This window comes from Felis catus, chromosome C2, assembly GCF_018350175.1.
Source record: "Felis catus isolate Fca126 chromosome C2, F.catus_Fca126_mat1.0, whole genome shotgun sequence".
Taxonomy (NCBI): Eukaryota; Metazoa; Chordata; class Mammalia; order Carnivora; family Felidae; genus Felis; species Felis catus.
This window is the reverse complement of record NC_058376.1, coordinates 54,526,903-54,552,710: the sequence shown is the minus strand read 5'-3', so window position 1 is coordinate 54,552,710 and position 25,808 is coordinate 54,526,903. Positions and strand designations below refer to the sequence as shown.

Here is a 25,808-nt window from a genome sequence, read left to right as displayed (position 1 = left end):
AGAGTTGCATGCTCTATGAGCTGGCCAGGGGCTACACTGCTACCCATGAGCCCACACTGCTTTCCTCCCCACCTTTTTTTTTTTTTCCCAGATGGCAGTTGTTTTACTGACATATCTAAGAAATTCCGTTTTGATTTTTATAATAAAGCGCTTTACAATATGGAATTTGAGTACATTGCATTAACAAGTTCTAAACATTTTCTAGTAAGAAAAATTGGTAGTTATTAAAACCTCCTAATCTACTTTAATTGCTACCTCTCATTATGTATCACTTTGTGATTTGCGAAGCTTTTACCATACACATTCATTTATTTAACATTCTACAGTCTTAAGAAGTGAGTATAATTATGCCCATTTTACAGCTGAGTGAGAGGAGCCTCAGAGATACTTACATAATCTGACCAATGCCATTAAGGGGTAAACCAAGGACAAGCCTAAGAACTCTGAACTTTAATCCCAAAATACAGGTATTTTCTTCCATCTAACTGTATCACTGATTTTATTTTTTAATCAATATATTTACATAGAAGGAAAGGTAATTGATTTACAAACCTTTTTAGCATTTAATTAGTCTCTTGGTATTTACTTTAGCTAGAGAATTCCCAAATTTCCATTCATATTTCCAAATGGTCTTTCATATGGATTTAGCCACACTAAATACATTGTGGGAGGGGAGAATCAGGGCACAAGAAAGCATGTGTATCTGTGACTCAGTGTACTTTTCTTCACTTTGCATTTTGTAAATATTGTTGTTACAGCTCCTAACGGGCTCTCAGAAGTCGTTATGACTGACAGCCCTGAGTGCTGTGTCTTTCAAAACAAATATGCTTTATTGATGGACAGCACATGCAACTCCATCAAATTATTCTGAAAGACAGGGTGAAACAAACAACATGATTTCCAACTAACTTCAGCATTCTGCACTGAATACAATAGTCAGGTTACAGTTTCACGGGTATCATGAAAGCTTGTCATTTCCACATGCAACACATGTAACAGAAGGGTACTACAAATCTGCCATATAATCCCAGAGCAGCACACAACTTCCCATGTTTGCCACACAGATTTTTAAGCACAAGCAGTAATTCAGAACATATTTAAAACAAAAAAAAGTCCTTATGCATAAGCCCAAGTATTTACTGGCTTTTTAAAAATATGTAATAATATATATTTTAAAAATATGTAATAATATATGTAATAATATACTTTGAGAAAAAAGTTTGGGCAAGAATTTGAAAAAGAACCAAGTGGAATAAATAAAATATGCTTTATCACCCTGATTTTAGGAAAAAGGTAAATAAAACCTGTCACTGTCTGGTGCATATTAAAAATCACAATTGAACAGCAAATGTCAGACACATTATCTATATCCCATTATAGCATTTCTCAAACTGGAAGGCAAGGCTCATTGAAAAAATTCTGCTTGCTGAGCTCTCCCAGCAAGAACTACCAAATCAGTTGGGATTTGAGAACTACCAAATCAGTACTTGAGAGGTGGGCAGATTCCTACAGCTCTTACATAGCTGCCAGAAGGAGACTTCCTGATCCTAAGTCAATCTTTTAAGGACCTATTAATGGACTAGTATTAAGAGAGATGACACTGATTATGAAAGATGAGTTGGGCCAATAAAGGACTTATTGGCAAGGTAGAGTCTATATAATAATGAAACAATTTGGGAGTTAGACAGCATGTAATAGAGTGCAACAAATGCAGTCCAAACCATCAGGGAATAGACAGTATATAATAATAATAAGACATTCTTAACACTCAGGTTCTTGGTAATTACAAAAGCCATTTAAGAATTGAGGCAATTCTCTTAACTCACTTTGATGACCCCAATTTGTCCCACTGTTAACTTTAAACTAATGGCTGAACTCATTCCCATCAACAAGGACACAGCCAGGGGTGAACTCCAGGTTTGGGGAGCTTCCTGTCACTGCACCTTTGGTCAACTCTGACCTGGCTTCTCTTACTCTGGGCATCACAAAAATAGCCATTTGAAAAGCTCCTGAAAAAAATTAGTCAGATCCTTGCCATGATTTAAGGCCAGGGTAGGGTCTGCAATGTACCACAGGATGACACAGCTGGGAGGAAGTCAGGTGGCCGGCCATTCCTGAAATCTCAGGTTTGACTTAAGAAGAATTGGTGGGACTTTATGGGAAAATGATGCTTACGGGAGAACAGAACTGGAATGGTGTTGGTATTCATAAGGAACTGGTCAAAGATGATCTGAGAGAGGTGTGGTGTAAAACCGTGCTTCTCATGCTTCTCATACTCGTTCTACATGGAGAGAAGCAGGGAACTAGAAGACCAATGACAGTAACTGATTGGGACAGAAGGTACCCAGCATCGAGCCCTGGCTTTCCTTTCACCTTGCAAAAAGAGAACCTTCTAATACCAGGTCTATTTAAGGACAAAATTAGCAATTGACGGAGTAGGAAAACTGTGGAAGGCCTTCAGCATTGGAAAGTTGTTCTAGATGACCCTGAAGGCCCATTATACCACTCTGCTGATTTTACCTTGATATCTTCAGCTGTGGCCAGCCTGTAGCACAGAGCCCACCACCTCCCTCCTGTACATGGGCCTCCGTTCCCCCTTCTCACCTCCTACCAGGAAGACACAATAAATCAGCTTTCACAGCCCTCACACAGCCTTTACACTGATGAAAATTTCTCGCTGGTATCTGTGGGCTTAAAAAAGTTTCAACGGCTGTTTTATGCATTTCCCCCTACATTGTTTTTCTCAGTTTATGCCAATCCCCTTCCACCATTCATTAACATATATATATATACCTATATGATATATAGTATAAATTCTATACTTTAGAAATTGAATACAATTCGAATTTTGTTTATCTTCACTATGTTGTTTTTTAACTATTAATATTTTAAAAACTTTCTTTTTTTTTTTTTTGTTTTAAGGTTTATTCATTTTTCAGAGACAGAGAGAGACAGAGAGTGAGTGGGGTAGGGGCAGAGAGAGAGGGAGACACAGAATCTGAAACAGGCTCCAGGCTCTGAGCTGTCCACACAGAGTCCGACACAGGGCCCGAACTCATGGATGGTGAGATCATGACCTGAGTGGAAGTCAGACGCTTAACAGACTGAGCCACCCAGGAGCCCCAATATTTTAAACACTTTTTATGTGCTTTCTTAGAATCCCACAATAAGAAAAAATTAAATTTTCTAATGTTTCAATAAAACTCTACCAATATCTTTTTAGAAAGTGTACGGGATAAGTATTTTTTCCTTAAAAGAAAAAGTCAATTTCTAATAGCTTCAAATCAAGGCCATGAAGCCCCCTAGTAATTACTTTATAAATAATTCAGTGTGTTTTTTATAACGAAGGAGTTAAATTTTCGGAGAGTAAAAGGTTCACATCACTAACAGGCTGATAACAGGTTGACAGGATCAAACCATCTTGCCCTACTTTTGCATTTATTAGGAATCACAGGAGCCACACCTGGAGCAAAACTCTGCCTAGGACACTGAAAAATCTGAACACTACAATCTTCAGCTCAGACAGGTAATGAATGTGGCCAAACGTGGGCCTTTAAATCCTGGCCACTTTACATCAATCCAAACCATTCATGTGCCAAGAGGGGAACTAGCTGGACCACTGCGGAGCTCCTTCATGATGGAAAGATAAGTGGGGACTTCCAAGCGCCCCACACCTGAAGAGCAGACAAAGGGGTCTGTCCTTGACAAATCAAAGTGCTCAATTATTCACTGCACCAAGTCCAGCCAACTACTGTTACTATGCTTTCAACACCTATCTTCCAGAACAGTTCAAAAAAACTTTTCTACCTAAAAATTACATATTTATAGTATTAGAAGTCATCATAATAATACGTTATACTTCATATTTTGGATTTACAAAGTTAAAAACGCCATTTAAAGAAACAATAATAAACACTTCTTTTTCAGAAATTTAATTTCAATTTAGTGAAGTGCATTTTGATTGTAAGACTTGTAGTTTAAAACTGAAAACAGAATTTTCACGTAGAACAAAGCACAGAGAATAGTGAGGCTAAATATGCCTTTTATGTTTTGATTTCTTGACTTAAGGTCCTATTCTAACTATAATCATTAATTCACTTAATCCTCAAAACAACTCTGCGGAGTAGGAACCATAATAATGCACATTTTACAGGTAAGGCGACTGAGGCTTGGGGGGGGGGGGGAGACTGCCTGCGGTAACACACCTAAGGAACTAGTACACTGGACACCAGGGCTCAGACTCGAGTGGGCCGGCTGCCATAGTACACTAATGTTCAATGCTTCTTGGCTACATGTGGGTGGCTACAGAAGCAGGCGGGCTAATAGTAAACCTGGCAATTGCTGCAGTACTTTTTTTAAAAATGGGATTCAATGAAAAAGTCTCCTGTTAAGTCTTCTGAAGATCAGGGGGCTCAGAGGTAAAACACATTACGATTCCCTTTGTCAGCTTTAACTTGTGATTTTCTTTTTCAAGTGCCATGCACCATGGGCTGCTAAAGTGACACAGCAGGGTTTAACTTCATTTTAATTAGCATTATGAGCCTGAACTACAATTAAATCATTGCACTGGTAGTTTATAAGGGTCATAGTATTACATATCCTTGAGTTCATTTAATGACTTCTATGTAACAAGTAAATATTAACAAACAGAAACTAGGTACATATGTTGTTGGGTGATTTTTTTTCTCCACTCTTTGGCTGATTGGTTAAGTATTTTACAACCGAGCTTTGCTTTATTTAGTATTCCCCAAATAATATACTGGAGTACATGTTATACTAAGTTTCCAAAATTTCATAATTCATTTAACCAAACAGCTACATGGAACCCTAAATTCTAACTTCTCCTCTATTATTTCAAATCCCCTGAACTGGGTGGGATAAAGCAAAGTGTATTGGGGGTGGAGAGGAGTATGCAGTGGCTTTAACTACTTCTTTCATAAACATAACAGGATCTGAGCAACTACCACTAGCTAGCTTTGGGGATTCTGTAACTCTAGTACCTGTTTGGAATGCTCCCTAAACATCCTGCAGTCAGAAGTCACTGGCCTAGTACCAAACACCAAAAAGATGAAATTCTTCAGAATGCATTAAAAAAGGGGGGAAAAGCATCATCAGTTATTCGTATATTAAAATTGGACTCTACTATTTCTAAAACAAAGAGAAGCAAACCAGAAGGGTTCTTATGGCTATTTCTAGATATTGGAATTCTATGAAATATAAATTTGTGTTCACTAATGAAACCGCACAATATCAGAGCTGAAAGGGACTTAGAAATCAGAGTGCAACCCCATCAATTTAAAGATCTATAAAACTAAGTCCACAAGAGCTTAAGTTTAAAACTAAAATGTTCTTACTCTCTGAGTTGGTATAAAGTTTGGGTCCCTTTTGAGCAAATAATTATTGGTGTTGTTTCGTTACTTTTTTTTTTTTGTACTAAATTACAAACATCTGATTGTTTTGAAGTTGTATTATTAAGACAAATGGGTAAACTGCTCTTTTTAAAATTCAAAATTGCCACATTTATTTACAATAAGATACAGAATGACCTCTTGGTTTCTTTCTTCTCCTCCACTTTCAGTCTCTGAAATGAACTAGATCAACATAGGAAAATCTTCTAAAAGGCAATTTTATCCTATTATCCTAATGAGAGAAGTCACTGAAGAATGGAGAAGGCAAAAAAATGATCTATTTTGAGGGCAATTTACAATTCTCCAGGTTCCTTATTATTTTAAAGAATAAAATATCTCAAGGGGAAAAAAAATACATACCAACAAGAGGCCTTATGGCCACAAAATGTAGGAGAGCAAAATCATGCATTGAGAGTTTCAACTGAAAATCAGTAAAGATAAAAATCAGAAAAGTTGAATGAAGGATTCTCTGGTTATTGGAACTTTTGCCCAAACACAACATTAGTCAGAGTGCTCAAGGACACCGAGAATTCCTGCAAGGCATTACTTGGAGCAGACAGTGGGCAATCAGAAGGGTGGAAATCAGGGTCCATTACTCAGGCATGGGAGCCTGTATTATCCTCTTACAGATGCAGCATTGGCAGGAGTTGATGAAGAAAAATGAAGGCTGAGGAAGAGAGGGAATGGTGTGTCTTTTACATGTAATTTTCAGCAAACTCAGATGAGTTTCAACCCTGGATGGGTTTTCCCCCCTTTCCTCCCTTCCTTCCATTTTATTCAGAAAAATCATCTTGCTTAGGCTGTTCAAGTGTGACGCTGCAACTAGCCTAATGTTGCCGCAAACTGCGGCCCTCGACATCCCTTTCAGCAAATACCAGATTAAATACCCTCTAGTTACGTGGTTCAAGGTAGCTTCATGCTGATTCCAAGAACAAGAACCTGTCAAGCTGACAAATCAGTGTCTATTTTCTGTCAGATATTGTCTCCTGTTAGAAGGGTTTCTTATTTCTTAAAACTTGCTTCTCCATTCTGGCAGCCTCCTGTCAGTCTACCAAAGGTCCTGGCTCCGAAAGCTTATAAATTCTTATTTTCCACTCTCCAGTTTCTCTATAGATTATACTGCTGACCTCTTCTACTGATCTGACAGGAAGTTATCTGAAAGCCATTTGTAGTGACCCTACCACAGAATTAGGACTGCATTTCTACAAGAGCCAACTGTACTTTCTAAAATAGCTAATTCAGTTGCCTCTGTTTTAAAACAACTCATAAAAAAGGATTGTCATTACTACAGAGCTGCTTTTTTTTTTTCCTTTGTCCACAGACAGAAAAAAAGATGAAAGGCAGGAAGTGGCCTAACTATCAACAAGCAGTTCTCCTTTGAAGACAGATAACAAAATTCTGCAGTTAAAAGTATATTTGTACTTGCAAAGTTATTCTTCTTGAACAAATTCCAAATACAGTATCTGTCTTTGATCTCAGAAAAGCATTTTTCTCACTGTTCACAGCAGACATTAATAGTTCAGTTAGGCACCCCACTCCCAACTATGGGGAAAAAATGTTCCCTAAAATTCAATCATGAATTATTAGCTTTATTTGTCAGCCTAGAAGTAGCTGCTTAGGCTCTGCCACCGCTGCTGCCGGCTATGACGAGGTAAGAACTTCTCAGCCACAGCACCCATCTGACCCCCTGGCAGAGCCTCTCAGTTCCGACTGTGTGATGTCACACAGTCCTGGAGAGTCATTCAGCAGCTCCTGAAACAGGAACTGTTCTATTATCTCACTGAAAATATACTGCAACTGTAAGAGATATTTTTGAGGACCTTAAACCTAAACAGAGTTGAAGTTTCATATTTTAAAATAGAGATCTACTCTTGACCTTTCACCATTTCCTATTACAACAAAAATCTAATAATAATACATAGCTCTGATAATGAAACAAGCCTATTTTTAAGACATTAAAAATATCCCTAGTGTCTACTATGTTCCATTTTAAACAAATAGGGAAGATGAACAGCACAGCATTATATCGTTTATTCAAAAAATATTTTCCTTAATTTCCACAGCTATTGCTTGTGTGTCTTTTAATACAAAAAGAAAACAAGAAACACGGACATGACAAAATTATGGGGGAAGCTCTGGTCTTCAATAACGAACAGTCCTTAAAGCTCAATAGGTAAAGACTAACAGTAGCATCTAACTGAATCCTAAGGAAGATTTGTAATCCTAGGTGAAAAGCCCCCTTTACGGTATTAGAATTTTCCTGGGCAATAAGGAAAAGAAAATCCTCCATGGAAAAGAACTATGCTTTTAAAGTTAACACATGTATGTGTGTGCACACACATGCACATACCCAGACTCTCTTTAAGTTCAGAGCTGACAGACTGATAGGTATTAGAAAACTGGATCTGCACTTGGACAGTACAGTATTTCATGCTCTTGGAAAATACAGTTTTGTTTGAACATGTCCCCAAAAGCCAAATCTAACTTCTGAAGCTGATCCATAGAGCCAGCACTTAGTATATTCTTGGCTGGTCGACTGCTAGCTTAGCTTCAAAAAGGAGCATGAACCACCTGGGCATGTGAACACGTGGACACTCACAGCATCTGCAGTGATGTCCTAGGAAGCAGAAGGAAAGAATGATAACCCAAAGTGTCACGCTGTCAGCATCAGGCAAATGTTGGCACAAATAAATCCTTATAAATACTCTGGAGATTTTCCACTCTAACAAAAGAGCTATTTTCTTTTCCCTGAAAGAGGAAACCTTATCAAATGGCAGTGATTTTACAGACATATAGGGAACACATAAAGAAGTATACATTCATAAAATGTACAACTCCACACGATACCAAACCCTGAATCGCGCCATTTTTGTGAAATACATATGAAACACTACAATATGAAGGAAACTGGGTGCCTGGGAGGCTTGACGGGTTGACCGTCTGACTTCAGCTCGGGTCATGATCTCACTGTTCATGGGGGTTCAAACCCCATGTCGGGCTTTGCACTGACAGCACAGAGCCTGCTTTGAATTTTGTCTCTGTCTCTGCCCTCCTGACTCATTCTCGCTCTCCCTCTCTCAAAAATAAACATTAAAAAAATTTTTTTAATAGGAAGGAAACACTAACAAGAAAGGACATTGGGAATTAAGATAATAAAATCAATGAGTGAAAAAACATTTTCCTTAAATACACCCAGAGTAAGATTTATACTCCACAATTCTAATTTAGAAGAAAACAAAACTGTGAAACTGTATCCATGCCTAGAAAAAATATTGGAAGAATAAGGAGCAAAATGTTCACAATGGATATGAAGCTGTATATGCATTGAGGGGGATTTTTATTTTGACATTGTGTTTTTCAGTGTTTTTGACATGTTAATTTTATAAACAAAAAAGAAAGCCAGTATGAGTTATTTTAAAATCAAATATGTTAAGTGTAATTTAATAGAGAACAAAGTGGCAGGCTTCTGAGGTACCCAATCAATACACTGCAGTGGAAAGCCATTTTCTCTTTCTCATCCTGTCTGTGACCATGTGACATTTTTTCACACTTGCTCAAAATTAACTGCTTCACTACATAATAACTGCAACTATAGCAAATGGGCCTTTTTGGTCTGTAATTCAATTACTGTAGAAGGTTTTATAGTTTGAGTATTAAGAAGTGAAGCATATACTTGACTACATACACGGAAACAAAGCAGACTCTCCACATATCATATCCAAATTAAAAGTGAATCTACAAATTCCATTCTCTGTTTATACCAGTTATCCTGACTCATTAGTCAATGTTCTGGGTCTAGTGAGACAGTAGAAACATTGCTCTGTCTCATTTGCAGGTAACTTACGTGATTTCCATATTGTGATCAAAGGCTAAAAGTTGATTTGCTAGAGTGCATTCCTTGGCCCCCGTAGTATTTTATTCATATAGCTACTATGACATTTTCACCTTGGATTGAAATTTTTATGTTTGCAGGTTTGTCTTTCACACTTGATTCGCATGTTTACTACTAAGAATGCATTCAATAAGTGACAAATACATGAATGAACTGTTCTAGAAATAACTAACCTTGGAGACAAATATCTGAGAAATCACAGGGAATGATCTGTAATCTATCAAGAATGCAAAACACTGAAAGAAAACCAGTAAGTGTTCCTTCCTTAAGAAAGACTGCTAACACCTGAAATCATTTCCTTCCTTCAACTCTATTCCAATCCACCCATGTTCCTAACATCTTCATGAATTTATTCAACATCTGCCTTAAAAAAAAAACCCTCAGGGCGCCTGGGTGGCCCATTCGGTTGAGCGTCCGACTTCGGCTCAGGTCATGGTCTCGCAGTGTGTGACTTGGAGCCCTGCGTCAGGCTCTGTGCTGACAGCTCGGGGCCTGGAGCCTGCTTTTGGATTCTGTGTCTCCCTCTCCCTCTTGCCCTCTCTTACTTGTGCTATGTTTCTTTCTCTCAAGAAAAAACTTAAAAAAAAAAATAATAAATAAATAAAAAATAAAAGAAAAACTCATAGCCCTTTCACGAAGATGGCACCAAAGGCAAAGAAGGAAGCCCCTGCCCCTCCCAAAGCCGAAGCCAAAGCAAAGGCTTTGAAGGCCAAGAAAGCAGTGCTGAAAGGCGTCCACAATCATAAAAAAAAAAAAAAAAAGATCTGCATGTCACCCACATTCCGACGGCCCCAAACACTGTGTCTCCGAAGGCAGTCCAAATATCCTCAAAAGAGCATCCCCAGGAGAAACAAGCTTGACCAATATGCCATCATCAAGTTCCCCGACTACCAAGTCAGCCATGAAGAAAATACAAGACAACAACACACTTGTGTTCATTGTGGATGTCAAAGCCAACAAGCACCAGATCAAACAGGCTGTAAAGAAGCTCTAAGATATTGACATGGCCAAGGTCAACACTCTCATCAGGCCCAATGGAGAAAAGAAAGCATATGTTCAACTGGCTCCCAACTATGATGCTTTGGATGTTGCCAACAAAATTGGGATAATCTAAACTGAGTCCAGCTGGCTAAATCTAAACATATATTTTTTTTCACCATAAAAAAAAATAAAACAAAATAAAAATAAACCAAATGTGTGTGTGTGTGTGTGTGTGTACCTATTATCTATCTAAAACCTCATTTTTCCTCCCTAACTACTAATTATCTTTTGGATTTCATGACACTGTACTGTTGCAAAGAATGATGAATGTCTATCATTTTATTTTGTCTTTTTATTACGTTACTAGTAGATGCTGAGAACATGCTTTAGGTGTAGCTTCTTCTATGATCTAGACTGCCGTTTATGGCCAGCAGGTGTTAGACCCTGGAAATTTATATCTATAGCCCCCCTGTTGCTAGTTTTACACTGTGACTAAGGAAATAAAATTTACCCTCACTTAAGCAACTGAGTAAAACTACCCATAAGACAATTTACCTTAACAAAACAGTGAGTGCAGAGATCTCCAGAATTTCTACAGGACTGCAGTACCACCTCTCTTATTCTTTATGCATGGGGCATGCATCCTCAGAGCCCAAAGAGCAGAGACTTCCAGTTACTAATCTTGTTCTGTTTAACTTGCAGGAATATCCTATACTCTAAATCAGCATTTCTTAGTGAGGAAGTTTTTGAGACTCCAGGTGAGACCATTCTTTACTAGGCAAGACTGTTTCACTCACTGCTGAGTCAACATACATCTCAAGTTCCTACCCCTTCCTGTCACCCCAACCCTCAACCCCAGGGGGTAGCATCCCCCAATCTGAGATAAATGATGTCTCATAAATTCCATATACTCCCTGGGAGGTGGTATGACTCCCTAGTTAAATCAGTCCTCTAAATGAGCCCAATATATTTAAAAAATCACATAGGGGCACCTGGGTGGCTCAGCTGGTGAAGCATCCAACTCTTGATTTCAGCTCAGGTCACAGATCATGTGTGTGTGTGACTGCACACAGCCTGCTTGGGATTCTCTGTCTTCCTCTCTCTCTGCCCCTCCCCACCATCTCTCTCTCTCTCTCCCTCTCTCAAAATGAATGAATGAATGAATGAATGAATGAATAAATAAATGAATGAATCAATTTTTAAAAATCACATTTTAAAGGTAATTTAAACTCCCAGAAAAACCAGCTTCACAGGGTTTATCCCTCAATGACTACATTAACCAACACCACCATCACCCCAACGCAAGCCTCCCGTTCCCAGGAATGTGAAAGGCTTGCCTACACTGTATTCATAAGGTATTCTTGACTAGCCTGGATATTTTTTCTCTTTTTTTTATTTGAGAGAGAGCATGAGAGAGGGACAGAAGGAGAGACAGAGAATCTTAAGCAGGTTTCATATTCAGTGCAGAGTCCAATGTGGAGCTCGATCCCACAACCCTGGGATCATGACCTGAGCTGAAATCAAGAGTCAGACGCTCAACCGACTGAGCCACCCAGGTGCCCCCAACTGAATACTTTCTATGTGACCTCTGGTCATTTATAATCCTAATGTCATAAAACTTCTATTCCTGTTAATATTTGATGTCTTGTTTGTGTTGATTACCTATGAACTATCTAAATCAGTTTGCCTTATTAAAACTGGTTTCTAGGGGCACCTGGGTGGCTCAGCTGGTCAAGCATCCAACTCTTGATTTTGGCTCAGGTTGTGATCTCATGGTTGGTGACACCGAGCCCCGTGTTGGGCTCTGCGCTGACACTGACAGCACAGAGCCTGCTTGGGATTCTCTCTCCTCCATGCTCTCTGCCCCTTCCCCACTCATGCCTGCACACACTCTCTCTCTCAAAATACTTAAAAAAATAGGTTTCTAAAACCTTATTTATTTGTAATACCATCATGCTTCCACTACTTAGTTACTTTAGAAAAGTACTACAATAAGGGAGGAATCATGTATAGATACACACTCCAAAACTAAGTATGAAATAGTTTTGCAAGTTTAGGGCCTTCTGGTCAGCCAAGCAAAGCAGAGCTGACAGGCACCTATAAAACATGAGGTGCAAATCTAAAACTTCCAGAAGAGCAACAAAGATCCAACTTGTTCAATTAATGAAAGATTATCTGGAACTGTAAATCTGTACTTTTTAAAATTAGATATAAGAGCTGAATAATCACTTAGCGAGGAAGCTAAGCCATGAGTGCGTCCCTTATTTACCTGTGCAGCATGTTCTGTAGGACCCACCGACACCTGAAGGGGCCTTTAAAAAACTGGAATAGCAAGTTCTAGGAATTCAATAGAATCACAAATGTCTCCTGTAAATATTACACAAATCATCGTTTTAGTGGTTTCTGAAAGAAAACCCACCCTCCTGCTGGCAGGTGCAACATGTCCTAAAGCTGTCATCATTTGGCTCTGTCACCAGTCAAGCCAATCAACATTCTCATTTTAACTGGAAACCACTTCACCCTTGCTTTTTGTGTGTCTCCTGCCTCTTGTACTCCTCATCTTCTTTTTAGAAAGCCTAGGCTTCTGAAAAATTTGGGAAGAGATACTCTTTGAGATGGTAAATAAGTCCACTCAGAGATAGATCTAGTTAAACAGGGAAGTCAGATGTGCTCATTTATGCCACCCTTCAACTGTGCACTGTAAACAACTTTTCCAGACCTTTCTACAATCCAAACTGCCCACGTGGCCAGTGAGCAAGGTTTGGCCTCTTCCGTCCTCCATCATCAAAAATTGGGACTCACTTGTCAATGTCTGACTGCCTTCTGGCCACAGCCATACTTATGGGCTCAGCCAAACGCACCTGAAATCCTGAACTATGTTCTGGTACAGACTTGTTCCTTCCAGCCCTCCATTGCTACCAGACTCTCTCCTTTAAAATGCCCATTCCACACTTAGGTGGCTCAATCGGTTGAGCATCCGACTTCAACTCAGGTCAGGATGTCATAGTTTGTGGGTTCTAGCCTCACGCTGGGCTCTGTGCTGACAGCTCAGAGCCTGGAGCCTGCTTCAGATTCTCTGTCTCCCTCTCTCTCTGCCCCTCCCCTGCTCTCTCTCTCTCTCTCTCTCTCAAAACTAAACATAACAAAATAATAAAAAATAAAAAAATAAAATGCTCATTCCAGCTCCTCCAGGCTGTCATAGACTGGGCTGTTCCATGAGACAATGGGATCAAGTCACAATAAATTAACACTCATTCTTTAAAAAATGGTTTTGGGAAAGAGTAATTTTTTTTTTAACATTTTTATTTATTTTTGAGAGACAGAGTGTGAGCTGGGGAGGGGCAGAGAGAGAGGGAGACACAGAATCCGGAGCAGGCTCCAGGCTCTGAGCTGTCAGCACAGAGCCCGAAGTGGGGCTGAAACTCACCAACTATGACATCACGACCTGAGCCGAAGTCAGACCGTCAACTGACTGAACCATCCAGGTGCCCCAGGAAAGAGTAGTTTTTAATGGCTTATTCTTCATGGAGGAATTTTAAGCATGTGACATCAAGATAAGGGCTTTTATAGATTTCCCTCATGACAAGTTCAGAGGAAAGAGAAAGCATGGACTGTACTGACATCTTGTTTTTGTTTGTTCATTTATTAACCTGTTTGGTTTAGTTTTTCCATTTCATAAAGACACAATCCAAAAGCAAGTAATCAAGAAGTCTGTTGCTCCTGGGATCTTTTCAATGCTGCTGGCCATACATCAGGTACTTCTTTTTTTTTTTTTTTTTTTTAATAATTTATTTTGAGAGAAAGTGAGTGCATGAGTGGGGAAGTTGCAGAGAGAAAGGAGAAAGAGAATCTTAAGCAGCCTCTGTGCTGTCAGCACAGAGCCCAATGGGGGACTCAATTTCAAGAACCATGAGATCATGACCTGAGCTGAGAGCAGGAGTCTGACTCTTAACCAACTGAGCCACCCAGGCCCCACATATTAGGTACTTCTTAAAGAGGCTACACTGTATTCATCTGCATATGCCCAGTGGCATTACTGTGCCTGCCACATATTAGGTACTTAATAAATGTTCATGAAATAAATCCATCCGGATCGAGGGAGCCATGGACCTTCCACTTTCAGAGAAGCCTGCTCTGAATCAAACCCCAGAAAACTCCTGGAGCTTAAATTCCAAGTAAGATCAAATTATTACCATTGTCTGTAAGTTCCATACAAATTAAAAAACTATGTATCTCTTGAGTCATCCTTACAAAATAAGACATCTGCTGTGTAGCAAGACTATAATCTATATAAACTTTAAAAAACTTGCAGGAGTGCATTCAGTAAGAAATTCTGGTAATACTGATTTTACAGGAACCATATAAATCTATAGTCATTATTTTTTTTTAACCTTAAAAATAAATTCAGCTTTGAAAGAAATCCCATACTACCCTGCTAAACTCTACTTTGTCTGTATCTAGTGCTTTGTGTGGTTTGGTATAAAGGTTAACAGTGTGGACTCTCTTTTTTTTCCTGGATTAATAAACCTGGATCAACAGATTATTAACTGTGTGCCCTGGGGCAAAAAAGTAACCTAACTTTTCTGTGCCTTGGCATCTCATCTATTAGAAAGGAATAGTAGCAGTGTCTACCACATGGTGAGGATTATATATACAGAAACTGCTTAGAGACTGCCTTGCATATAAAAAGTGTATATGCACCTTGAAGGTTTGCTGTTATTATCGCAATGATTAATCACAGAATATAAAGTTCATTTATGCCACTTAAAAAAATTTTTAACATTTATTTATTTTTGAGAGACAGAGCAGTAGTGGGGGAAGGGCAGAGAGAGAGGGAGGGAGACACAGAATCGGAAGCAGGCTCCAGGCTCTGGGCTGTCAGCACAGAGCTCAACCCCAGGCTTGAACCCACGAACTGTGAAATCATTACCTGAGCTGAAGTCAGATGCTTAACTGACTGAGCCGCCCAAGTGCCCCTCATCTATGCCACTTTAATCCAGTGCTCTCGTTAGTAAATATTACAAGTAAAGGAATACCTCTGCATTCCAAATTTCTATTGATAGAATGAATGGGGAAAAGCCTAAATATAAATAGTGAGAGAACAGTTTAAAAGACACAATTTAAGTGACTAAGAATTCTGTGTAAATACTTTTATTGGCATTGAAAAGATGTTTAGGTAAAAAAAAAATGGACAGGTTAAATGGGACATAAAAAAAGAATTTCTTTTTTATGAAAAGACAGTATAAATATGTGCTAATATATGCACAACCATAAAATAAAAAACCTGGAAGAATGAACGTTAAATTATTCACAACATTAATTCTATATGACAAGATTATGGATGAGTTCTTCTTGTTTTTGGAAATTTTATATTGTAATTCTAACTTAAAATACAAATCATTCAAAAACCAAAAAAATAAGAAAACATTGGGGTATGCTGTAGGCTTTCATAAACAATAAGCTTTTTATTTTATTTTTTAGAGAAAGCAGGGGGAGAGGGCAAAGAGAGAAAGAGAAAGAGAGAAAGAATCTCAAGCAGGTTCCACACTGTCAGAGCAGAGACTGACATGGGGCTTGATCCCACAAACCATGAGATCATGACCTGAGCTGAGATCAAGAGTCAGATGCTTAACCAATTGAGTCACCCAGGCACCGCAACAAAAAGCTTTTTAAAATGTTAATTGGCTAAGCACAGATTAACCAAATCATTCACATACTTAATATGCACTATGAAGAATAAGATTTTTTTTTAATTTTTTAAATGCTTTTTTTAAATTTATTTTTGACGGAGAGAGAGACAGAGCGTAAGCAGGAGAGGGGCAGAGAGAGAGGGAGACACAGAGTCCGAAGCAGGCTCCAGGCTCTGAGCTGTCAGCACAGAGCCTGACGTGGGGCTCAAACTCAAGGACTGTGAGATCATGACCTGAGCCGAAGTCGGTCACTTAACCAACTGAGCCACCCAGGCGCCCCATGAAGAATAACATTATTAACATGTTAATAATTAACTATTTGGAAAATAAACTCAAATGCTAAAAATGCTCCACAGGATGAAGTCAGTGATGCTTAGAACCTTAAAAGGAACTTTGGAACCATACAAAATATATAATCTCTATCAATGTGTGACACCTAGCAGAAAACATGTGCTATTTTCTAATTGATGGCTAACGAAGACCACTTTCTTTCTATACTTGCCATATTAATTTTAAATGATTAGGAAAGCAGGCTTCTCAGTGATGCCGATATAGGTTACAAGGTATGTTGTGTTTGGGAACATGTCAGGGATGCTGTAGATATGTTCTGTACAATAAATGAGAGATACAACAAAATGCCAGATTAAAAACTTTTCACTTGAAGATTTTAAGATTTATATGAGTCCAAGATAGTCACCAACAACCATCTTTCTTTCAGAGAAAGATCTACTCCTTTTCAATTATACTCTCTAGCCAAGAATGCTGGAGGGCTGATTCTAAACATAATTATAAAGTGCCATCTAGTGGATGTTTTCATAAGGTTTCTCTGCTTACACTTCAATGTTATGGAATAGTCGTTAGAAAAACTACTCTAGGTGGATAAAAGGCACAAACTTCCAGTTAAAAAATAAAGTCCTGGAATGTAATACACAGACTGGTGGCTATGGTTAATACTAATGTATTGTATATCTGTAAAAAGTTACTAAGAGTAGATCTTAAGAGTCTCATCACACACACAAAAAACTTCTGTGTGGTGATGGAAGGTAACTATACTAAGTGTGGGGACCATTTCCCAGTATTTACAAATATCACATCCTGAAACCAATGTAATTAGTCAATCATATGTGAATAAAATTAAGTAGATAAATAGACAGCAAATCTGTATGAGGAAATAGCTATCCTTTACAGCATTTCCTTACCATTTCTGATCTGAGCTGTTGGACATCAGTTCATTTTTAAAAGACCACACCTGTTTGGTGTTGGGAAAACTGAACAGCTACATGTTAAAGAATGAAACCAGGCTACTTGCTTACACTCTACATGAAAATAAACTCAAAATGGATTAAAGACCTAAATCTAAGACTCAAAACCGTAAAACTCCAGAAAGAGTTTTATGGCTGTACTCTCATGCAAGGAAAACAGAAGCAAAAACAAACAATCGGGACTACATCAAAATAAAAAAAAAAATCTGCCAAAATATATCTGATAAGTGCTTAGTATTCAAAATACATAAAGAACTCATCCAACTAAACATAGAAAAAAAAAGCACATCAATGCAATTAAAAAATAGGCAGAGGACCTGAACATTTTTCCAAAAAAGACACACAGACGGCCAACAGACACATGAAAAGATGCTCGATGTCACTAATCCTCAGGGAAATGCAAGTCAAAACCACAGTGAGATATCACCTCATACCAGTCAGAATGGCTAGTATCAAAAGGACAAGAGAGGCACCTGCTAGCTCAGTGGGTTAGGCATCTGACTCTTGATCTCAGCTCAGATCTTGATCATGTGGTTTGTGAGATGGCGCCCCATGTCGAGCTCTGTGCTAACAGCACAGAGCCTACTTGGGATTCATTCTCTCTCTCTCTCTCTCTCTCTCTCTCTCTCTCTCTCTCTCTCTCTCTCCCCCCACCCCGCTTGTGCTTTCTCTCTCTCTCAAAATAAATAAACTTAAAAAAAAGACAAGAAATAATAATTGCTGGTGAAGATGTAGAAAAAAGGGAACCCCTGTGCACTATTGGTGGGAATGTAAATTGGAACAGCCACTGTAGCAAACAGTTTGGAGTTTCCTCAAAAAGTTAAAAATAGGACTACCATATAATCCAGTAACTCCACTTCTGGGTATTTGCCTGAAGAAAACAAAAACACTCATTTGAAAAGATACGCATATGCACCCCATGTTTTTTGCAGCATGATTTATAATAAGAAAGATATGGAAACAACACAAATGTCCACTGACAGATGAATAGATAAAAAAGTTATGGTACACACACACGCACGCGTGAAGATCACTCAGCCATTAAAAAGGAAATTTTGCCAACTCTGACAGCCTGGATAGACCTAGAGGGTTTTATGCTAAGTAATAAAGTCAGACAAAGAAACACAAAATACATATGACTTTACCTATATGTGGAATCTAAAAAACAAAGTGAACAAACAAAACAGAAACAGACTCATTAATACGAGAACAAACTGGTGGGTATCTGAGGGGAGGGGAGTAAAATAGGTGACAGGGATTAAGAGGTACAAACTTCCAGGGGCATCTGGGTGTCTCAGTTGGTTAAGTGTCCCAACTCTTGATTTCGGCTCAGGTCACGATCTCACAATTTGTGGGGTAGAGCATGTCAGGCTCTGTGCTGACAGCAGGGAGCCTGTTTGGGATTCTCTCCCTCTTCCCCTCCTCTGCTTGTTCTCTCTCTCTCTCTCTCTCTCTCTCTCTCTCTCTCTCTCTCTCTCTCTCAAAATAAACAAACATTTTTTTAAAAAGAGGTACAAACTTCCAGTTATAAGTCATGGGGATAAAATAGTGCAACACAGGAAATACAGCCAATGATACTGTAATAACTTTCTATAGTGACAGATGGAAACTATCATGGTGAGCATTTCATAATATATATAAATGTTTGCACAACTGAAACTATTATTTTATGTCAATTACACTTCATTTTAAGCTTGCAAAAAGAAATACACCTCTGACTGATAACACTGATTTTGATTCTCAAGTTGAACCTCTGCCACCACCTCAAAGAATAAGGAAGAGCCCAATTACCTCTTAAGTGGTCCAGGACCTATAAGGACAGTCTACACGAGTTAGAAAGAAAGCCCAATTTCACAAATGTGCTTTTATCCTTCACTTCATTTGATAATCAAGGTCATTATATTAAGACAGTAGTTATATTACCACTGCTCAATCCTATATGAAAACAAATTCACTGGCCTAAATAAGCTACATCTGATATCTGAAAATCAGTAGAGTTTCTAGCAAAACCTTCAAAGTAGCACCATGTTCCTGTAGGTCCAAGCTGCGAAGGACTTTTTTTTACCATTAGGGGTGGGAATAACACAAGTTATGACCAGTTAAAATGAAATTAATGAGAAGAATTCTTTAATGTGGAATAAATACATAAGGCAAAGCAGAAGGCTGAGTTATCCAACCAGATATTTATAGTTTCAGTCTGTGATAATTCAGATAAAAGTGTAGGCCCAGACATACTCAGATGAAATCTACATCTACCTAAATCTTCCTAGATATAGACTCAATATTTTGCCTTCAGAAGCAGAGTCTGTAAATATTTTTAAAAGCTTCTAATTATCTAGATATTTCCAGATTCCCACGTTGTAAGAAGAAATGATCAATTTATTTGGAGAGCATCCTACCCACTGAAGAAATGAAAAGTTCTGACTTTGAAAAGAGTTGCCTGAAACCCAACATAATGGACTTTCTTAGGAAACTATGTATGTTTTACTGCTGTTCCTGGGTGTCGTATTTAATTTATAGGATAATATCTGTTTAAGGAGCTACTCTCCTAAAATGAAATGCTCCATTTTGTAGAATTGATAGGAATTGGAAATCTAGTCTTTGCAGGTCACTGTGTCCTCCAATTTACAGGTGAGGAAAAAACCAAGACCCATAGGGATCAAAGGTTAGCTCAAGTTCACCAAACAAGTTAGTGGCAGAGGTAAGATCCAGGTTTCTTGACCACAAAATTAGAACCTTTTCCACTATCTGATACTACTTTTTTATTCTTCTCTAAGTAGAAATGGGATGCTTCCATTAAATTATTCTTAGATACTACAGCTGCATTTTTATTTTGAAATTTTAAAGGTCTATGTGGGTAACTACTGCCCATATATGCATGAAAGACAAACAGAGGTGTTATTAAAGCTTTGAGTTTCTTCTAGATCATCAAAGAAAATCTAGTGGAATGGGGACAATGCAGCTTCTGTGGAGCAATTTACATCAGTGATTTTGAGAAGGGAACAGACCTAGCAGTTACTAAAGTGGAAACCGTTACTGTTCATGGACAGGGTAAAAGGAGCCATTTCTGCTTCCCACCAGTATTGTCCTTCAGCTTGCATTAGCCGAGGAGACACCATTTCCTCAACAAGTGCCAAAAAAGTGACGACCCATACGTAGAAGTTCACAGGTCAACCTTTAGTATTTAATAGAGAGGAAAAGTTCTGATTTCCCTCAGAACTGCCATCTTTTACTTCTCATCTCACAGAGTAAGTACAGATGCACCACATATTTAGCTCTGAATCAGTTCCCATTTCCAGGGTCTGAAACTTTTATCTGTGTCCTCCTGTCAAATTTGAGGCAAAGCACTTCTCCTTAATTTTTAAGCTATGGTTAAAAGTGTCCTTTTTGTTGTTGTTTTGGTATTTACTTCTTCCTACTCATCAGAACGTATTTCCGAAATGGTAAAAACACCCATAAGAGGAAGTCTGAAAACTTGGACTCAAATATCGAGTCAAAGCAGAAGCCTCCCTTGACTAAATCATCTAACCTCTGAATCTCTGGTTCCCTCCATCTGTGCCTGGAGAGGGCCTTCCAGCTCTAAATTATTCTAAGCTATATTTCTTGAAACATTCTACAACAGATTTCAACACAACAGAACTTAGCAGGCCTGTTCCTAACACTACTTCTCCAGCAAAGGCTTTAATACAAGTCTGAGGGGCGTAGTGATAGGACCAAATCTCAAAGGAGTTCTTTGTAGGTTTTAAGTGAATTGCTTTTGAGAAAGTCTCTGTAGACATCTTACTTTGGCTCCTCGTCTATACAAACTGCTGTGGGAGCCTAAGAAAAGCAGCTTTCAGACATGCAAGTGTACAGATTTGGTATTGCTGCCTCCAGGCTGCAACCGCTGCCAGGGGACGGGAGTGAGTCAAAGCAATTCTGCGCATCGCATGCCTCAATGTCTTCCCTCTACTTGGCAGCTATACACTAGGATCAGTCATCCAGCTAAATGTCAAGAGTCCCGAAGTCATTACTAGTGCAAAGGTTTCCAGTATGAAACTTCCACAATGATTTAGCTTTAAAATTGTTACAAAGGAGATCTTTTTATCTTATTATTATAAGCTTGGAATAATTTGAGAAAAATGAAAAAGGGTAGTGAGATAATGACTTAGGAATTACACAATGTGTGTATTTGAAAGAACATTCAGATGACACCTTCTCAGATCAAAGGCACTGCTGGGAATTATTAAAAGAAAAGAATCAAGTAAAATCAACAGGCATACTTTTTAATACTACTTACAGTCTGAGAATTTTCAAAGATATTTACATAAAAATGCTTATTTTCAGGCTCCTCTAACACTTATTTCCAATTAAAAAAAAATTTTTTTAACGTTTTATTTATTTTTGAGACAGGGAGAGACAGAGCATGAACAGGGGAGGGTCAGAGAGAGAGAGAGACACAGAATCTGAAACAGGCTCCAGGCTCTGAGCTGTCAGCACAGAGCCCGATGCGGGGCTCGAACCCACGGACCGAGAGATCATGACTTGAGCCGAAGTCGGCCGCTTAACCGACTGAGCCACCCAGGCGCTCCATTATTTCCAATTTTTTAAGGCATTATAGATAGATTTACTTGCAGACTGCTTTCCCTTCAAAAATATATCATTATAAGTATTATTAATGGTTTTGGTCAAATTACATCATCTATAAATTTGAATGCATTTTTTTCCCCAAAAGAAAAGAATGATGAACTTTACATTTTGGGGTCTGACCACTCTGAATTCATTTTGTTACTCCAACATAAATTAAATACTTGAGGACTCACTGAAGATAGTTGCTTTTTTACACAAAATGTTCTATGAGTCTTTCAGATGAGAAGAAACCACCAATAAAAAGAAAAGTTACATGTTTAGAAGAAATGTGTTTCTAACAAATAGGCTCCTTGAATTTACCACCAATAAAAAGAAAAGTTACATGTTTAGAAGAAATGTGTTTCTAACAAATAGGCTCCTTGAATTTAAGGAATTCTGCATGCAATATGCTATGCTAATGTCTGAAAGTTTAGATTAGACACACATTATCCTGAATAAGAGATATTTGTAAGGAAAACAAAATTTGACATGGGTCAAACGGTTAAAATAATCTATTCTTATCAAGAGCAATTTGTAAAAAGGAAAACATAAAGGAGACACATTTTGACCTTTATCAGTATTATTTTCATTCTCCAACAGCCTAATGAATTTTTAACTTTTGGCTATACTTTGAATTTTGTGAGTAAACTATACAACTCAGTTAAAGAGGAAATGAATAATAGGATTCCTGTGGTTTGGAGAGGCAGTGGGTGGGATGGTAGGTGGGTACTGTAGCAAAAATCCTGACTTTTAAAAAAATGTTGAATAAAACTTTATTAAAAACGGATTTTAAATGGCCGTTTTATCAGAAATGGACCTTTTAGACAGAGAATATGAAAACTCACATCTTACCCCAAGAAAAACTCTTCGTTCTAAGCAAACAAATCTCATTGTCTTGACATCTCCCACAAGCTTTTGCTACTATGCAAATCCTTGCCCCATTTCTCCTATAAGGAAGGTTTTCTCTACCAACTTGTTCACTTTTCTGCCTCATCAAAATTCTGCTAAAAACTTTTTGAATGTGCCTGCTTCTCTTATTAAACACTTCTAACTTGATTTAGGAATACTCGTACTCATTTTGCACTCCTCTACTTTGTTCTTCATTCAAAATCACAGATTTATACAGTTAGAACAAACTATAAAGATTATCTAATTTAACTCTCTCATTCAAAGAAGAGGAAATTGGAAGTCCAAATTGGGAAACTGGCTCAAGGTTGCAGAACTTGTTCAAGATAAAAGAGCTGAGGGGTGCCTGGGTGGCTGAGTCCATTAAGCTTCCAACTCTTGGTTTTGGCTCAGGTCATGATCTCTTCTTGGTTTGTGAGATCAAGCCAGGCCTCAGGCTCTGCACCAAAAGCAAGGAGCATGCTTGGTATTCTCTCTGTCTCTGTCTCTGTCTCTGTCTCTCTCTCTCTGCACCTCCCCTGCACTCTCTCTCTCTCTCAAAATAAATAAAACATAAATAAATAAAACATATATAAAATAAATACATAAATAAAATAAAACACTCTCAAACATAAAAAAAAAGATTAAAGAGCTGACACCAGTACAAAGGTGTCCCTGTGTTAATTTTTCATTTTCATTCATCACTGAGAAAGTCTAAAAGGTAACATTTCTGAAGGCAACTGAAGTTTATTCACTTAACATTTTTAAAACACAGAGCAAATCATTGACACCCTTGACAAAATATAAAAATTTCATTTCATTAAAATTCATGTCATTAAATTCATTTCATTAAAATGACCAACAGTCATTCACCATTCAACATAAATATACTGAGCACCCACTGCCTTGACAGGTACCTTGAAAAAAAAGGCCAAACAATATATGAGAACTAAGAAGGCATTCAGACATATGAGAGAATTTGTCACAAGATCATAGTATTTTCCTGGAAAGGTTTAATTAACTGGTCACCCCAATTCCAACAGACTACAGTGCTTACTAAAAATACCATAGTCTACATTCTTCCTCTTTCCCAGCTGTCCTTTCATATCATCCCCAATTTCAACCTCTAAACAATTCACACCTTACACTTAGAGGATGCTAGCTTGAGAAATGGGTGACAACACAGCACAACACAGATACAAAAACACTGTAAACTATCCAAGAAGTTTCTACCTGGTCTACAAAATATTCAATTATGCTTGAGAACTGCAGTCCTATTATCTTAGCTCTCCTTTAACTCAAAATGCCATTTTTTATCATATGTCTACATAAAGTAGCTAGAACCTTGCTATCAACAGGTCAAATTCTCCCAGTACTTACTTTTCAGATTGTGACTTTGGAATAAGAACAATCTTTCTTACGTAGCCAATGTTAAGAGTTATATAAGAATATATAAAATAATTAATACACTATTTTATACTTGGAGATCTAAGGTGAAGAGATCTTTACAGTCTCAAACAAATAACTCCAGGACATCTGCTCTCATTCTCAATTCAACATTCCAAACAAGAGACAACATTTCGTCTGAAAGTCATCAAACAGGAGGTAGCATTTCCAACTCGCCAAGTTAATAATGGGTTTTATTAATGGTCATAATTTGGTGTTTAGGACATTCCCCAACCATATTAATCTTCTGTACCTATCAAGGATGAACAAGTCACAAGTAGCAACTTTGCAGACACATGATTTTCAAGAAAAGGATCTCAGAAGACAGAATCATAAAATTAACCTGGATTTGTAAGTGCAATAAAATGTATTCTTTAAGACACTGTTCCACTGTGAATATTTAGTTAATGCCAGAGACTTATCAACACTCTTTTTCTCAAAAAATATTTACAGCAACAGTATCTCAAGAAGACAATCAGTTTGCAGTCCTATATGGACCTAATAAAATGTATGAATAGTTTTATACCACTGCACTCAATTTTACAGTTCCTAAAAGTGTTTTGGGACATCATTCTCCATATGCTTCTGGCTATGTCCATTTCATTCTTTGGACTGATTTTCTTTGGGAAACTAAAAGAGTTCATTGCTTTTCGCCAAACACCACACACACGGAAAATTACTTTTTTTTTTCATATTGTGAACAATATTGAGATGTATCCCTTGTCAGGCCAATCTTCAGATGACGATTCGTCTTCCTCTGAGGATCAAGGAAATAAGTTAAAAGAAATGGTAGGTATATTATCATTTACTCTTATTAGCAGTCTCAGTAGTGTTTAGACTCAAATCTCTCCAAATTGCAATGTAAGATTACACTACATGTAGATTTTAAGACTTCAAGTTACAGACAGAAGTTTTTATTACAGCAGCCAAAATCGAATCTGAATGCTTATTTTTATTTCTTTACACTACCCAAATCAAATAACTTTTGTTGGGCAACAGCAGACATTCAGCTGAGTCAATGAACATATTTCAGACAGCTGCTTCCTATTTGTGAACCTAAAACTATTTTTGCTTTAAGAAAATGCAGGTTATACGAAGAGAAATAAGAATCAGGATTCAAACAAACAAAAAAACCCCCCAGAAAACAAAAAAAAAAAAACTCCCAGAAGCCCTCACTTTTTATTTTTAGCACAGTTTGAGGATAAAACAGTAACTTAAAATATGTATATAATCTCATTTAGCCAAAACAAAACTAATAGATGTTCCTCAACCACATTTTGGGAAATTAGCATAAAGTAACAAATTATAAAAACAAGCTAACATCAATTTAACAAAAACTCTCAGATGGGGCGCCTGGGTGGCTCAGTCGGTTGAACATTTAACTTCGGCTCAGGTCATGAACTCACGTTTCATGAGTACGAGCCCTGAGTCGGGCTGTGTGCTGACAGCTCAGAGCCTGGAGCCTGCTTCAGATTCTGTGTCTCCATCTCCCTCTACCCCTCCCCTGCTCACACTCTGTCTCTCTCTTTCTCAAAAATAAAAATTAAAAAAAAATTAATAAAATAAAATAACCTCTCGGAAAATGTTAGGCAGGAGGCAGAAAGATTGTTGGTGTTGACAGTGGGCAATTCATTGG

At 38.0% G+C, this 25,808-nt stretch overlaps 1 protein-coding gene and 1 pseudogene across 7 annotated transcripts in view; one reads left to right on the top strand and one right to left on the bottom strand.

Annotated features, from left to right (window-relative positions):
• Window positions 1-25,808, bottom strand: part of BBX (BBX high mobility group box domain containing) — a 286,976-nt gene that overhangs the window by 122,141 nt on the left and 139,027 nt on the right. The window lies entirely within an intron of this gene.
• On the top strand, window positions 9,870-10,414 carry LOC109503422 (annotated as a pseudogene).